General features: G+C 41.5%; 1 long non-coding RNA gene across 2 annotated transcripts in view; it reads left to right on the top strand.

Annotated features, from left to right (window-relative positions):
* LOC144319052 (uncharacterized) overlaps positions 1 to 17,399 on the top strand; it is a 431,793-nt gene that overhangs the window by 155,638 nt on the left and 258,756 nt on the right. For both annotated transcript variants that reach the window (XR_013384970.1, XR_013384969.1), the window contains one exon: positions 4,300 to 4,420. This is a non-coding gene — a long non-coding RNA (uncharacterized LOC144319052). The remainder of the gene's footprint in view (positions 1 to 4,299; positions 4,421 to 17,399) is intronic.

Raw genomic sequence — 17,399 nt, 5'->3', positions numbered from 1 at the left:
GTGTCAATTCTGAGCCTAAGCCTGCAGACGCCTTTCAATCCTACCTCCACTTAACCTTCTGGGATCTTGACCAACCATCACATGTGACTGAGCCAGAGTTAGCCTTCTGGAGGATAGGAGCCCTTTTGGAGCAGAGACAAACTTTCTTAGCTGAGGTCATCCAGACCAGCCAACACTTAGACAACCAGACGGTTAACCACAGGTGCATGAGTAGACTCACCCGAGGCCACAAAAACTGCCTAGCTGAACCCAGCTTAAATTACCAAACCATGGAATCATGCACTGGATAAATGCTTAATATTTCAAGTTGCTGTGTTATGAGGCAGTGGTTTGTAATATTTCAAAACTAACTAATACAATTTCCCATGCAACTAGGTGTATCTGTGTAACTAAGTTTTGTTGGATGACAGGTAAGTGGAAATGGTGCGTATGATTCTGAAGGGAGGGGGTGTGGATTTCTTTACAGAGAGCAGGCATGCTCTTCTTCCATCTTTCTTCCTTCCTAATGACTGGGATGAGAATATAATCGCTGGAGCTCTAGCAACCATTCTGAGTCAGGAAGTGAGTTTAGGAAGGAATCCATGGCAGAGCCTTTAACTAGGATCTTGTTCCTCTGAAACCATTGATTACCTTTCCAATCTTATTCTACTTCTAAATTTATTAAGAAAAAAAGATAAAAACTTTTATATTGTTTAGGCCTTGGTGTTTTGAGTCTTAAGTGAATCAGAGCTGAACCTAATCTACAATGGTCAGAATTTAGATAAGCAAGATGGTAGAGAGAAGAGTACTCATGTTAAAGGGAAGTTATTGAGGATATATCATAGATAATGTTGCAGAAAAAGATAAAGTTGCAGAAAAAGATAAAGTCTGGGTGGTGGGTGAGAAACAGTGAAAAGTTGCATAGGATTACCTAAGGGGAGCAAAGGGTGATGGAACTGGGAACAGTTTGAGGCCAGCTTTTGCAAAGCCTTGAAGGGCAGGCTGAGAAATTTGGAGAATATGGTAAAACAGATGTCTGAAGGCTTATAAAAATCAGAGTAAAGAAATATTTTTTCTGCATTCATTAACTCATTTCCTTTGGGGAGCTCATGTTCGTTCCAGTGAGGGAGACAAGATAACAAAATAATAGGTTAATTACAGATTGTAATTAATGGTCTGTGTGATATGATGGAGACTATTAGATAGAGGCAAATACTTTAGATAAGGTGGCTAGAGAAAGGTTTTTTATTATTTATTTTATTTTAAAAATTCTGTGCCAGGCACTGTGCAGAAGTCTAGGGATATAGGAAGTAATAACACACAGTTCCTGTCATTGGAAAGATCACAGTCCAGTGTAGGGGCAGGTTAATTGGGAACAACTTCTTAGAGGAGATGGGAGAGAGTGAAAGGAAGTCATCCCATCTGTATCAGTCAGCTATGGCTGGAATAAAGCTGTGTACCATACCTGCCCCAAATCCTTGCTTATAGCAAAAAAGATTTTTGTCACATGAGTCTGCATGTAGACTATGATTCTGCTGGACTCTGTTGGATTCGTTTGCTTCACTCCAGACTACAGGTTGTCTGAGGTCTGCTGTCTATGTCTCCTTATCCTGGGGACCACTGGCTACCCAGGGTTTGATCTCAGGGTGGATGGCAAAAGTACAAAAGATCAAGCAGAACCACAGAGGCCTGTGTAAAGCCTCTAATTCTATTACATCCACTCACACTGCTAGTCACATGGCCAAGACTGACATCCATGGGTCATAAAGAACACTCCATCCACAGTGAGAAAATCTCGAAGGTACAAGGATGTTTAATTCCATAGTGGAGGGAACGAAGAGTTGAGAACATTCACTCACTCTTTCATACCATCCCAGGAAGTGAGGTACTACTCCATTTTTTCAGAACTCCCATGTATGTCCGAATTATTTTCCTATTTTTTCAAGAAATCTCTTCTATTTCTTGTTAGATTTATGGCAAGGCACATAATCCTTTCTTTTTTAAAAAAAGATTTTATTTATTTATTCATGAGAGAGAGAGAGAGAGAGAGAGAGAGAGGCAGAGTCATAGGCAGAGGGAGAAGCAGGCTCTTTGCAGGGTGCCCAAAGTGGGACTTGATCCCAGGACCCCAGCATCATGACTTGAGGCAAAGGCAGATGCTCAACCATGGAGCCACCCAGGAGTCCCACCATATTTCTTTTTATTTAAAAATTTACTTAGAGGGGTGTCTGGGTGGCTCATTCAGCTAAGCATCTGACTCTTGATTTTGGCTCAGGTCATGATCGCAGGGTCATAAGATCAAACCCCACTTTGGGCTCCATGCCCAGCATGGAATCTGCTTGAGATTCTCTTTCTCCCCGTTCCTCTACCCCTGACCCCTTAGCTTGCACATGCTCTCTCTCTCAAAAATAATATTTTACTTAAGTTTACATATGCATACATGTTAAAAACTTCAAAAAGCAATACTAAAAGATATAACAGTGAACATAATGCTGGCCTTTCCAAAGAGGGAAATCCCAGGTTTCTTTCTGGAGGTATTCTGTGTGCACAGCCATTTTTTTTTTAAGTTTTAATTTCAATTCCAGTAGAGTTAACACACAGAACCAAATATTTTCTGACATTAAAAAACACAAAATGGCATCCTACTACACTTTCCTCTGCATCTCCCTTCCCCCTTTTTTCTATTTCACCACGTATCTTAGAGGTAGTGCTATTTCAGTTCAGCTAGGCTCATTTTATTGTGTTTAATGGCTGCATTGTTTTCCACTGTGAGGCTTTGCTGTAATTTATTTAATCAGAGCCTTATTGAAAGACATTTGGATTGTGTCCAATCTTTTGCCACTATAAGCAAGACTGCATTAAGTATCCTGGAATATCTATCTTTATGCACATGTATGAGTGTTATCGGTAGGTTAAATCTCTAAACAGAAATTGCTAGATCAAGGGATATGCATCTTCACGTTTGATAGATATTGACTCTCTGTTTCTAAAAAGAAAGAATGATTCCTTCCAGCATGTCTACAGATCTTTGTCTGTCCCTCATGTCTTCTTCTGATTCTTGTCCCATGATATTGTTTGGGGCTGAAACAATGGAATGAAGTGGCTCAAAATGTATCCCTATAAGGAATTCTAGGGAAACTCTGAGTAGTATCCTTTGAATCTTGGCAAATTTTGAAGATGGGAAGAACCTGGAACTGCTATTGTTACCCAGTTCATTCTTTTAATGAGAACACTGGAGGAGCATCGGATGTTGTTTTCACAAACATGTTTACTGAAGAACTCCATGCTCCAAGTGGAATGATTTATATCCCTGGGAGATCCCAGTAAAAAATGTGCACAATACCCTTTAATTTGATCTGCTTTCCCTGTAGCACCTAAATATTTAGGGCAAATAGAAAATAGTTCTGATTTACAATCTCTATAAAAATTTTAAACAACCTAATAGGACATTTGATCATGAAATTGCCTGAAATAATGTTGGTGGTAGTTGGCCATATTTCTTTGAAATGGCCTGTAACTTCAGTGCAAACCCCCAAACATGGATTTTTTCCCCTGCTAATAACAGTCTTATTAATAAAAGAGTGATTTTCTTCACAGATCCTTGGCAGCTGTGTTCCAATGCCTTTGTTCAATAAAGGTAGAGATAATAACTGTCTCTAAAAAGAAAATGTACCAAGGTCCTCAGGAGAAGTGGTGGAAACAAATCTTTTATTAAATCATATCAAATTGTGTTTCTTGTTTGCTTTTCTTCATTTTGTAAGTCACAGTCATATCTGCTAGTTTTGGTAAACCTTTGCCTCACATTTGTCAAAAGAAAACCACTTGAAGGCTTGGTATTCTTGAGGTTAAATGCTGTGCGATCAATCAGGGTGCTACATTTCCCACAATTAACTGCCATGATGACATTTCCAAGTCTGTTTCTCTACTTACCCCTGCTGATATCTTTTGAGATTAGTTAACTTCTGAATATGATCTCAGATATTCTATGGATGCCTAGAAAAAAGAGCAGCAGGAAAGTGTGGTTGACATGTGGTGTTTTTACCTGTGCAGATTCATGACCCCTCTTCCAGTAGTAACATCTCTATTTTCCTTGAGGGCAGGTGGCTCACATGGGCTGGCCCTATTCCTAGTTCTAGGGGTGGCCCTATGACACAGACCTGGCCAATCAAAACATCCTTGCTCAAGGTGGACCAATCAGAGCCAGTGATAGAATCCTGGGACTTTTACTACAATTAGTGGAAGCAAAAACTTTCTTGATTTTCATTCTTGAAAGAATACGCTATAAACCTACTCATGGTTATCTTCCCTCTCCATGGAAAGATTACTCTTGAAGGAAGACAAAACAGAGAAAAACAGCTGAGAAATGGAGGAAGACGGATTCCTGATGAGACCACTTGAATACTTGAATCTAAGCATGCCTGACATCTTACCCATCAATTAGGTAAGCTAACCAATTTTGGTTTTTTGCTTAAGTCCATTTGTGTTGGATTTCTGCCACTTGCCTCCAAAGAGTCCTAAACATTTGTGTTTTATAACTTTCAGTAAAGCCTCATATGTAGAAGAGCTTGTCCAACACCAGCATTATTGATGTCTCTAATCAATAATCAGCTCTCTTTTCTCTCGTGTTCTCAGTGGTCACCATTGTGTAATGGACTGTCTTCAGACTGGAGCACCTGTTCTGGGCCATAGCTCATCATATGGTCTTGGCCAAGCATACTTCCTGTCTTCCCAAGAATTCCTATTGTTTGAATTACTCATAGTTGTCCCATATTCATACCCTGTGGATATGGGATTTACCTGGGCTGTGTTCCCTCTACCCCCTACCCTCCCCCAATAGCTCAGTAGTTCCTTGTGAATGTAGTTGTACTTACCTATGCCTAGGGAATTCAGAAGATTTCCAGCCAACCAGCCAGCCACTGGTATCTTCTCCCAGCTTGGCATCTCTAAGATCTTTGGTCCATTTCTAGCTCTTTCCTTGCCTTGCTCAAATTAAGCCATGATCTAATTTATGGGATCAGAGTTGATGTACATGGACGTATGGACTAACTTTTATAGTGTACCCTCCGCATGGCAGGCACTGTGCTTGGCACATTTAGGTGTGCTTATATCATCTTGTGTTTCCTGTAACACTTAACATCATTGTCTATTTAATACTTTTTATGGTCTCAACACTGCTAAGTGTCTTATCAAGTAATATCTCATTTAACCCTTACAGAAGCAGTAGAGAGGTATTATTATCTCCATGGATAAGCTGAGGCTGAGAAAGGTTACTTCCCAGCCTCATGTAATGAGGAAGTGGTGGAAGCAAGAGTTTCACTGAAGCTGGAATGACTCAGAGTCCAGTTTTCTTATTTTCTATACCAGCACTTACTGGCCTGTGCCTCTTGCTCACCTATCAAGTTCCGACCTCATGGCACTCATGTGTTATCTTTAGTCCCCAACTGTCCCTCACTCTAGAGCCTTGCATAGAGGAGTAGGTTCTCAAAAACTGCATTCTGAGTGAAGCAATCTTTACGACAGCCTTGGAAGGTATTTTTCTTTCTGTTTTACACATGAGCAAATTTAGGCTTAGGATAGTTAAGGAACTTACCCAAGGCCAGGAACTAGCATTCATAAAATATAATCCTATAATCCTGAAATTTCTCCTTCAATTGGGAAATGAGAACAATATCGTATAAGCTCAAGAGAGGGGTCTTTGGGATGTTCATGCATTCCAACCCAGATAGATAAATGAAGGCTCTATTAGGCTGGATTAGTGTGCAGAAAGCAGTGCAGACATCTTATGAAAGAAAGCCTCCGTGTTACTGAATCTGTACTTGAGCTCCTTGTAACTTGTGAGTAGGGAAAGCACTGCTGAATGGTGCTGGACAAAGCTCCAGTGAAAATGACTCCAGTGGGGAAATCTTTTATGGAAACTGAAATGATTGTTTTAGGAATCCAAATTATAATTCTTCACCTCTTAGTCTCTGGTCTCTTGAGTCCTGGTCTATACCCTCCCTGGGTGCATGGGTTATGGGATGCTGGTGACTTTGCCCAGTGGAAGGAGCACTGTTATGGAAGGCAAACTAGCTTGGTGTGTGCAGAATGGCAGTGAGGTAGGCCTTTAGCTGCAGAAGCTGGGACTCTGGTAGACGGAACCGACAGCTCTAAAGGGCACTTCAAGGAAACACATTTCTCAGGGGCATCTGAGAACATGAGAGCTGAGCCCAGGGTCTGATGCAGCTCTCTCTGTTTGAAAGCGCTGACATTCTGTTAAGCTAATGATGAGTTTTCTTCTCTTTCCTCCCAACACCAAGACTAGGCAAAAATGCAAGGAAGAAAGAACAAGGAGCAATTTCCAAAGTCTTTCAGGGACCCTAGGATAGCTTTTGAACTAAGTCACACTGCTGTCATCCTGCAGGCTGCATGTGCTTTTGGAGTGCTCATTGGCAGATTAATGAGTTCCATGAAAGTTAAGAGAAAATAGCAGCTTAAAATAGAAGTGAAATTTTCAAGGGCATTTTGGGGGAGAGGGTGAAATACTCTAGTCACCCTGATGTGTTCATGGAAGCATCTAGGTTATGTCATTAGTGAAAAATCCCAGGTATGGAGCCAAGAATGCACATAATTTACCCACTCACTAACCTACCACCATCCATCTACCCACTCATCCATCCATCCATTCATCCACCCACCCACCTACCCACCCACCCATCCATCCAATCCATCCAATCCATGTATCCGCCCACCCACCCATCCATCCATCCATCCATCCATCCATCCACCCACTTATCCATCCATCCTCCACCTACCTAGCTATCTTTTACCCATTCACTTAACACTTAACAAGCATAGACAATGTGCCAGGCATTACCTAAGGCTACCAATATTTGGTTCTTAGGAAGTCCCAACACTGCATTTTTTCTTCTATAATATACTTTCAGAAAGCAAATTTGATGTATGGAGTTTTCGTTAAGGTGAAGCAAAATGTAATTGAGTTTATATAGATTTTGACTCCTATAACTATACACTTGGCGCTGAAAATCTTATGCAACTTATTGGGGAAAAGATGGTCTATGGTACAAGTTGCTGCATCATGCAGAAAGATGGGCCGCAAGAAACAGTTTTTGTTTTGGGTTTGTTTTGCATTAGAAGCCGTGAAATTATTGAACTGAAATTGTTGTTTTGCTTGGTCAGGTGTTGCTAGTCCACTAAAAATAAGCCCGTATCCGTGGACATCTTAGAAACTTAGAAAACTCACATGCAGGTGAAGTAATTTAGTGCACTCATACTTTGTTATGCTCTGCCACATTGAACTTCAGTAGATTTCTGCTTTAAACACAGGTGGTAGGGATCCCTGGGTGGCTCAGTGGTTTAGTGCCTGCCTTTGGCCTGGGGCATGATCCTGGAGTCCCGGGATCGAGTCCCATATCGGGCACCCTGCGTGGAGCCTGCTTCTCTCCCTCTCTCTCTCCCATAAATAAATAAATAAAATCTTTAAAAAAAAGTAAACAAAGGTGGTAGAGTGTGATGCCAAGTGTGAGGATCTGCAGACACACAGCCTATTTCAGATCCCTAACCTTCCACTTACTCCATGGCCTTGGGAAAGTTGCCTACCCTTCTCTGTTTTCAAAACAAAAATACAACAAACAATGATACTTGCCTCTTAGCATTTTTTTTGGTGAGGATTGAATGTGACAATGACCATAGAGCAATGTCTCCACCATTTTGGTGAGCAAGGTTGGTCCTCTAGGGACTCAGAATAGATTCATTCAGATTCACTGGCCCGAACAGTTCTCCGTGATTTTATTTCCTTCTATTATGTGTTCTTCTCCATCTCTGGTTCTCCTTTAACTCCTCCCACACTATAGGTGTTCCTTCTAGTATAGGAATAGAGATTTCCCCAGTTCTCCCTTCATACCTTAATTTAGTACATAATTAATAAAATACAGAGGTTGGCTCTGATGTCATAAGTGACTTTTTCCCACTCAACACTAGATTTTTGACATCTCATATTGTTGTATGTAAATCTAATTCATTACGTTCTGACTGGCCTGGGAGACAGTATATGCATAGACTGCAATTTTCTTATCCATTCCCCTAGTGATGAACACACAGGGACATCAAAGACTTTGCTGTTATAAAGAAAACTATGGTGAACAGCCTCACCTTATGGTTTTGTGGGGGAGTTTTTCTGGGGCACATATCCAGGGGTAGAGACTGTCAGGTCGATGAGCAGTTAATTGCCCCAAGTATTGGGAGGTTTCTACTTGGGACTTCTACTTACACTTCTCCTTAGCACTTGATGTTCTCTGACTTTGTAATTTTTGCCAATACGATGGGTGTAAAGTGGTATATCATTGTTGGTTTAATTTGCTTGTCTCTAATTACTAATGAATTTGAGTATCTCTTCATATACTTGTTAGCCATTAGTGTTTCCTCTTCTATTAATTTTCTTTTCATAGATTTTACCCATTTTTCTATTGGGTTTCCTGATTTTTTTCTTGCTGTGTTGTAGGGGTTTCTCTAGATTTCAACACGAGCCCAGTTTTAGGCATTGCACAGATCTTCTCGTGATCTACAAGAGTGTTCAGTGTGTAGATTATGTCCTTTTCTGAGCAGAAATCATAGTTTTCATGCAGTTGAACACTTCATGTCTCCCCCTCATGCTGGTTTTATAAAGATCTTGCTTTCAAATCTGCACAATTTCCATACAGGGAACCAATTTTTCCAATAAAATCTATCAAATAATTTGATCTTTCTCAATTGGGGTATAACACCAAGCCTCCCATACATGTAGGGATATTTTTGGAATCCCTGTTACTTCATTGATTTATTTATCTGTTCCTAAGACTACACTGCACTTAAAAAAGAATTACTGTTGGGACACCTGGGTGGCTCAGCAGTTGAGCATCTGTCTTCAACTCAGGGCATGATCCCAGGGTCAGGGATCAAGTTCCATATCGGGCTCTTTGAAGGAAGCCTGCTTGCTTCTCCCTCTGCCTATGTCTTTGCCTCTTTCTGTGCGTATCTCTCATGAATAAATGAAAAAATCTTTAAAAAAGGATTATTGTTATTTAGTAATATGTTTTAATATTCAGTAAAGTGAGTCCTTCTTCTATTCCCATTTTTTCTTCAAAATTACCTTATATATTCATGCCTTTTAAATTTCCATATACATTTGAGAATCAGTTTTTCAAATTTCTCAAAAAGTTTTGCTGGAACTTTGATTAGAACTGCTTAAAGTCCAGGGATTAATGTTGAGGGAAAATTAATATCCTTATAATGTTAAGTTATCCTATTTGTAAATCTGGTGTTTGTCTTTATCTATTCACGTCTTTTAAAATGGCCTTTGTAAGAGCTTTTCTCCATGAAGCTCTAGTGCATTCATTTTTGTAGGAAGGTGTGTTTGATTCCTACATACATTATTTTTTGTTGTTGCTGTAATGTCTTAAATATTCTGTGTGATCCCTGGCACATGTGAGTGCTTAGTAAATGGTACTAGTTATTGTTATTATTATATTTTATTATAATAAAAGGGAGAAACCATGGAGGGAGAGTCTTTAAGAATCATGATGCTCTGCAAATAATATGGATGTGGATCCAGACACACCTGGGTGCTGGTTCTGATTCTGCCATTAGCTGTGTGACCTTGAACATACTTCTTAAATTTCTGGGCTTCTGTTTCTTCTTTAGGGGAATCAAGCTCATCCTACCAGTATTCTAGATATGGTATGAGCACACAATGAGGTTACAAACTAGTAACACACACAGTGACTGGCACATAAATACCCAGAAAGGAGTTCCTTTTTCTCCCCAGTGAAGAGGTGAAAAGTTGGTCACATAGCTGCCCCATCTCCCCATTAAAGAATCTCTTCATCTGAAATCCACTTCCAAACCTTGTCTTTTCTGACCAGATGGGCATACATACCCCCTTAGCCTTACATCTTTAGAATATAAAGATCTTTAGATGACACCTTAGCCTTTTCACCTTTAGAATATAAACTTAAAGAAAGGAAGCACAGTTGACTTCACACATCCATCTTGTCTAATCAAGCCAGTCATGCTAAGTTCATTTCCCTTTCCAGTGATTGGTTCAGGGATGGGCTGGGCTGGCCCATGCCAGTCTGGGCCAGCGAGATGCTAGGAGGGCCTTGCAGAGGGCTTCTGGGAAAAGAAATGCAGTTTTTCTCCTTCATCATGCTGGAATTAAAGAGGCTTACTGCCCTGGTTATGCCAGAGAGGAGAGCCAGGCTGGGGAAGAAGCTTACACTGTGGAATGGGGCAGGGGCATGGGATGCAGAGAAATTCCGAGTTCCCGATGTCACCATTTGCAGCATGGGCAAAACTGGAATCCTCCTTCTCCATCAGCTTCCTGTTATGTCATAATACTCAATTTAGTCAATTTGGATAGTGTTGTGAATTGAATTGTGTCCCCTCAAAATTCATAGGTTGAAACCCTAACCTCAAAGTGACTGTAGTTGGAGATAAGTCCTTTGAAGAGGTAAAATTGAATGAGATCATAAGAGTGGGGCCCTAATCCCATAGACAGGTGCCCTTGTAATATGAGGAAGAGACACCAAGAGGTGCACAGAGAAAAAGGCTGCATGAGGACAAGAAGGTACCATCTCCAGTTCCATCCACGTTGAAGCAAATGGTGGGTATTTGTCATTTCTAATAGCTGAAGTAAGTCAGTCGGAGAAGGACAAACATTATATGTTCTCATTCATTTGGGGAATATAAATAATAGTGAAAGGGAAAATAAGGGAAGGGAGAAGAAATGTGTGGGAAATATCAGAAAGGGAGACAGAACATAAAGACTGCTAACTCTGGGAAACGAACTAGGGGTGGTAGAAGGGGAGGAGGGCGGGGGGTGGGAGTGAATGGGTGACGGGCACTGGGTGTTATTCTGTATGTTAGTAAATTGAACACCAATAAAAAAAATAATAATAAATTTAAAAAAAAAAAAAAAAAGAAGGTACCATCTCCAAGGCAAGGAGAGAGGTCCCACAGCAAACCAACCCTGCCAGCACCTGGGTCTTAGACTTCCAGCCTCCAGAATGGTGAGAAAGCCAGCCAGTCTGTGGCGTCTTGTTATACAGCTCTAGCTAACTAACAAAAATAGGAAGAGATTTTATTTGAAGTCTAAAGCACTACAGTGGATTCAAATCTCGAGTCTTTGGCATGAGTCTGCAAATAATTGGTGCTCAAGAAATGTGTCATAATGAACACGAATGTGAGAATCATTCTGAATTTATCGAGTGCAGTGAATCACACAATTCTGTGCTCTCTGGATTGTTTGAGCTTCTGAATGGCCTTTTGGTACAAGTATAGACTTCCTATTAGTGGTATCTTTTAGACGAGAAAAGTGGGGGTTAAGGAGTCTAAGTGATATGCTTCAGTCTGAGTAGATAGATAAGTGGTCTGCATGGGATAAGAAGCGAGGTCTTTTTCGCTCCTGTTTTAGTATATAGTCTAACATGCTCAGTCTCCACTAGGCTGTGAGGAACTTGAGGGTGAGAGCTACCTCTTACATATTTTTGTAGCCATAATTCTCTAGCAGTCAGTCTTTTTCTTAATGGCCATCGATACATGTAGAAGAATAAACACAAATAAATGTTGTTTCATGAGAGACACCTAACTCTGGGAAATGAACAAGGGGTAGTGGAAGGGGAAGTGGGTGGGGGATTGGGGTGACTGGGTGATGGGCAATGAGGGGGGCACTTGGCGGGATGAGCACTGGGTGTTATGCTATATGTTGGCAAATTGAACTCCAATAACAAAATTAAAACAAAACAAAACAAAACAAATAAATGTTGTTTGCTTGTTGTATCTTGAAAGCAGCTCTTATGAAAAGGGAGGGGAAGTGCTGTCGCCTTTCAGAGTGTTTTTAACCATGTCCAGCAGTGGCTGTGTCCCATTTCAAAGGCAGTTGTCATGGGTGTGGTTTATTTGGTATATCTCTGTGTACAGCTCCAGACACAGATGTAACAAGCAGTGATGACATTGCAAAGGTCACACTGCCTAGTGGATCCTTTTAGACAGAGGAAGGAGTCAAGAAGCAAAGACAGAAGAGGCAGTCTAGGGCTGTTATACTGGGTATCCTGGGGAGCAATTTGCACTCAACACATAAATGAGGCTCAGAGTCTATCTAGTTAATACAAAGCCTTAATGCCATTTGCTTGTCCATCAGCATGCTGAATTATGACACGTGGCTATTGGATTTATCAATAATATACCCCATAAATCTAGTTAACATTTTCTTCTGGGCGCTGCAGAAGGTTCTCACCCAGCTCTGGCCTTGAATCTCAAGGAGGCTCTGAGACACTTCAGACTCTTGATGGAGTGTAATGGGGCTGGGACTTGAGCCCTTTCTGACCATCTGGAAGCTCTTCCAAGGATAGATCTTAAATTTTAGATGAGGACCTCCCCTCCCATGAGATCCTGTCATTCTTAGAAGGAGTCCTGGTGTTACCAAGAGTGGTTATATTTGTCTCTTTTTTTCTGTTTTCTCTATGTCACATTCTTTGGGGAACTACTCCTTGTTTGTGTTGCATGGCTTGGAACTCCACTGCTGGCTACAGGGCTGAGTCAGTGACCCACACTGGCAATCTAAGCTCTCTCTTGGCAGTGTGAGTCTTGAGCCAAGACGCACATGGGTGGGAGGTGATTGAAGCAAAATCATTTACTTTAAGACTGTTGATGAGTTCCTGCTTCTATCTCTCTGACAAAATTAAAGATCTTTAAAGCACACATCATGGTGAATATAGCAAACACATTGATATACATATATATCATGAAAGGTGTTATCCCATCGTAATCCCATTTTGATTAACATATCCATCTATGTCTATATACCATATAGATAGATATATATGTAAATATATAGGTATTTATCTCTCTCCTTCATTTCTGTGACCTTCCACATATTCTTTCAACAAATGATTAGTTCTTTCTTTAGTGTGTTAGGGTAGGTTTATTTTTTTTTTAAGATTTTATTTATTTATTCATGAGAGACACAGAGAGAGAGAGAGAGGCAGAGATACAGGCAGAAGGAGAGGCAGGCTCCCTGCAGTGAGCCCGATGCAGGACTTGATCTCAGGACCCCGGGATCATGACCTAAGCCAAAGACAGATGCTCAACCACTAAGCCACCCAGGTGCCCCTAGGGTAGGTTTCTATTGCTTGCTTTGAATATCTCTTAAGTGATACAGATGTAGATAGCTAGTGATAGTTTATTATTTTTATTTTCCAAAATAAAATATCTTTGGAATACCTTTGAAAATGTCTTTGTCAAAACTTCTAACAATGATAACGTTGATGAAAAATATTCCTCCATTATTAACTCTTTCCTATTAGCAGAAAGAAACAGTAATAAGAGTTCACATTACTGAACGAGCTCAGTGTTAGGAGGCAACATAGAGACCCAGAGCTTGGGCGTTATCGGTGTTCAAATCTGGGCTGTCAGTTTCTAGCCATGTGACCTTGGGGAAATTACTTAACCTCTCTGAACCTTAGTAGTCTCATTCATAAGATAGAAATAATAACAATACTTACAGGGATATTATAAAGCTTAAATTAGTTAATACATGTAAAACATGCCTCATATGTAATAAATGCATGTTTGTCCCTTCTTGTTGGATATTTTGACTAAGAAAAAAAAAAAAGAAAAGAAATGGGATCCCCTTGAGCTGCCATAATGTGCCCCAGGCCACACAGGGTGCTATGAGAGATTAAATAAAATCATGTTCCTGAGTACCCCGCCTAGAGCCTGGCACACAGGGAATGCTCTCGAGACTGCAACTGCTATTTTTCTTCTAAGTGTCTCATGAGCCCAGATTTGAGAGGGAAGTGTGTGAAAGCTGCCCCCAGAAAAATTAAAAGCAGAAATGAGGCACCCTCTCCTCGCTTGCCATCACCTTATATGCCTTTTTTCCCCTTCTCCCTCCAGAGTGTCAATCAAGTCCTATTTCAAATAATCTGTGCTGCTGTGCTTGGTGATAACTGACCTATCAGCTTCCTTCTTCCACTTTCATTTCAGTGGGAAATTCCTGAGACCCTGGTGGCTTTCTCATCCGAAGCATTTAGGGGGGCATTGGTCTCTCTCCCTTTTGGGAGACTCTGGAGATGTCTCTCTGGAAGAGTTACTCATCCTTGGTGAGGTCTCAATAATTAACATCTTGCCCCAGGAGGGCCAGGGTGCCTGAGCAGTGCCTCCTATGGCGGGTTACAGGAGATGTACGTTTGCTCTGGTAGGAGGAAAGCAAGAATGCCAAGGGCACGTCCCTATGGAATTAGAACATTGGAACACAGGCATGTGTGTGTGTGTGTGTGTGTGTGTGTGTGTGTACAATAAATCATTGATTTAGTCCCAGCTGGTCCTGGTGATGCCTACACTGTTTCCTTAGCATGTATTACTTAAGTCTACTCTCACTGGCATCTTGAAAGCTTGGTACCATTTCCCAATTTTATGGACTAAGAAATTGGGGCTTTAGAGTGGGCATCTGGTATCTTCTCTTATTCAGCATTTCCCCCTTTGTCATGAGCATATGACTCAGGTGGAATTGGCTCTTGGCTTTTTGTGCCTGAGACCTGGCCAGTCTGAATATCCCACCCTCCTGACCCTTGTACTCATTCAGAGATGGGCCTGTGAGACCAATAAGAGCCAAATGTGCAACTTCTGTTGGGGATGGAGGGAACAATGCCACCTTTTTTTTCTTGGCTTGGCTGCGGGGGGGGTGGGGGCGGGTGGTGGTGCTCAGGCTATAGAATGTGAGCCTACAGGAGAGAAGGACATCCTGGCTTAAGTGAGAATAAAACCAACCCCAAGGAAAGAGAGATGGAAGACGAGAGAATGCTTCCAGTTGTGACTGTTTGAGCCTCTGAATCCAGACATATCTCAAGCTAGAATAATCCTGGACTTTTCGGTTGAATCAACAAAGTCACTTCTGTGCTTAATCCAGTTTTGATCCAGGTTTTCTGTCACTTGCCATGGAAAGAATCCTGATGAATATGGGCTCAGAGAGTGTTTGGATTTCCTCCCCCTTACAAGGCCATACATATATTGAAACCCTAACCCTCCCCCCACCGCCCCATGTGATGGTATTTGGAAGTGGGGCCTTAGGAGGTTGATCAGGTTTGGATGAGATCATGAGAATGATGTGCCTGTGATGAGATTGGTGTCTTTATAAGAAGGGGAAAAAGCCAGAGCTCTATCTCCCTCTGCCACGTGAGGCTACAGAGAGAAGGCAACTGTCTGCAAGCCAGGAGAAGGTTCTCACCAGGAACCAAATTTTACTGCACTTTGATCTTGGACTTCTTGCCTCCAGAACTGTGAGGAAGAAAAGGAATTTCTGTTGTTTAGGCTATGCAGGTTGGGGCATGTTTGTTAGGGCAGCTAGAGCTGACTAATACAGAACCCAAGACTGCTTGGTCCACATCTCATCTTTTTAACCCCCAGGCCAACAGGCTCTAGGGCTCTAGCACCCACCCACCAATGCACACAAATTTAGCATATGGAAAAAGGACCTTTATAGAACGTGGCCTGAGGGTGGCGTTGCCTCCTGAGTAGGGCTAGAATTAGTCCGGAGACATAACGTTGAAAGGATCATGTGAGGTCCCGTCTACTTGACAGATGGGTCCAAACAGGTCCAGGAGGTGCAAACTAATGTTTTCGACCCTGCCATCCTTCTTGTCCCATGGGCTAGAATCCAACATAGCTCAGTCTCATCAAGAAAATATAATAAAACTCTTTGCTGGTAAAGGGACAGCTTTATTTCCATCTAAAAGGCCACACAGAGGAGCTCACTAGCAATGTTCCTTGCAGGAAAAGAGAAGAATTATGGGGTCATGAATTGGTTCCTTACAACCCACCGACAGACTGATGGATGACAGACCCCAAATGGTATCTTCTGCAAGTCTCCCCTGAAGAAAAAGTCTTTGTCCATATTTCTGAATGAAAATATGACAGAAAGCCCCAAGGTTGGGGGGACATATGGTATTATTATTATAGCTCTCATAGAAGAGCCAGGATTCAGGTGTTAAAACCCAAACATGGAATAATTACAGGACCACCGAGGCTCAGATAATATTCTTTCTGCGTCTCTCCTGTTTTGATAGCTGGCTGTACTGGCAAAAACCATGCATCACTGGGGGCTTAATACGATGTAGGCTTACTGTTCTGACTACTTTTCTGTATGGCCCAAATGAACAATAGTATGAAAATCAACATATATAATATATATATATTTTTTCCCCTGAAAATCCCTGCACAGAAGTCTTATTTTTCTGCTTTCAAAATGTTTATAACTGAGCTTCCCTTCCAATTTAATTCTGGAAATCCCAATTAAATCCTGGATCCCAATTTAATTCTGTGGAGGATCAAGCACATTTCTGGACTCTCTGTTACAGCGTAGGGAGAAGGGATGCCGTGTTTTCCGTGGTTAAGACAAATCCTAAACCTTTGAGAGGGGGCTCTCCACCAGGACCACACACTGGGAATCAGGGAGCTTCAAAACAAAACAAAACAAAACAAAACACAGAACAAAACAAAACAAAACACAAAACAAAACAAAACCAGGTTCTCCTAACCCAGAGATTTCGATTTGCTCCGTCATGAGGGTATGGCCTGCCTGATGGGATTGCTTTTATTAAGTGTCCCAGGAGGTTCTAGTGTGCAGCCAGAGCTGAGAACCTCTGCCACAAATCCATTTGCAAGCTCATAGTTTTCCCCTTAAAAGCTTAAAGAAAAAAAAAATAAACAGCTTAAAGTGTAGGAAATAAATGGTGTCTATGCCACACGGATACTAACTCCACCAACTGTACCGATGGCGAGACCTTGACAAACTGACCTCTACGAGGTTCCTAAGTCTTCTCGTTTATAAAATATGTATAAGGGACGCCTGGGTGGCTCTGTGGTTGAACGTCTGCCTTGGGCTCAGGTTGTGATCCCAGGGTCCTGGGATTGAGTCCCGCATCAGGCTCCCCAAAGGGAGCCTGCTTCTCCCTCTGCCTCTGTCTCTGCCTCTGTCTCTGTGTCTCTCATGGATGAATTAATATCATCTTTAAAAAAAACTTGGGCAAAAGGAGCACCTAACTCACAGGGTCGTGGGTGAGGACCAACTGGAGGTAAAAAGTAAAATGTGTCTGGCAGCGAGTGAGTCATAAATGTTGGCTCTTACAGTCACTGTTAATGTTATTACTGGTTTTTAAAATCTTTGGTAGCCGATGATGGAAACTAGTTTTATTTTATTTTTTTATTTTTTATTTTTTAAAGATTTATTTATTTATTTATTTATTCATGATAGACATAGAGAGAGAGAGAGAGAGTCAGAGACACAGGAGGAGGGAGAAGCAGGCTCCATGCCAGGAGCCCGACTTGGGACTCGATCCCAGGACTCCAGGATCACGCCCTGGGCCAAAGGCAGGCGCTAAAGCTCTGAG

The sequence above is a fragment of the Canis aureus genome, chromosome 8 (genome assembly GCF_053574225.1).
Source record: "Canis aureus isolate CA01 chromosome 8, VMU_Caureus_v.1.0, whole genome shotgun sequence".
In the NCBI taxonomy this organism is placed as follows: domain Eukaryota; kingdom Metazoa; phylum Chordata; class Mammalia; order Carnivora; family Canidae; genus Canis; species Canis aureus.
The sequence above is the reverse complement of the archived record's forward strand: the minus strand, read 5'-3'. Positions and strand labels throughout refer to the sequence as shown.